This window comes from Theobroma umbraticum, unplaced genomic scaffold, assembly GCF_002168275.2.
Source record: "Theobroma umbraticum cultivar Fairchild unplaced genomic scaffold, ASM216827v3 scaffold_67.0, whole genome shotgun sequence".
Classification (NCBI taxonomy): Eukaryota; Viridiplantae; Streptophyta; class Magnoliopsida; order Malvales; family Malvaceae; genus Theobroma; species Theobroma umbraticum.
Genome location: NW_018397262.1, coordinates 7,181,593 through 7,181,799, shown reverse-complemented (window position 1 = coordinate 7,181,799; position 207 = coordinate 7,181,593).

Genomic DNA, 207 nt, shown 5'->3' with positions numbered 1-207 from the left:
AGAAAATTCTATTTTCCAAATGATTTGCTCCTTCTTCTAACACAACAAAATTTAATCAAAGTGATGTAACAATTAACGAGTAAAACGACTTTATATGAGTTAGTATTATTATTATAAATATTAGATTCAAGTGGATTTCATATGTATGACCTGTGATGACAGTATTCAGTTTATTAACTGAAAAAACTTAAATTGAACTGAAAAATT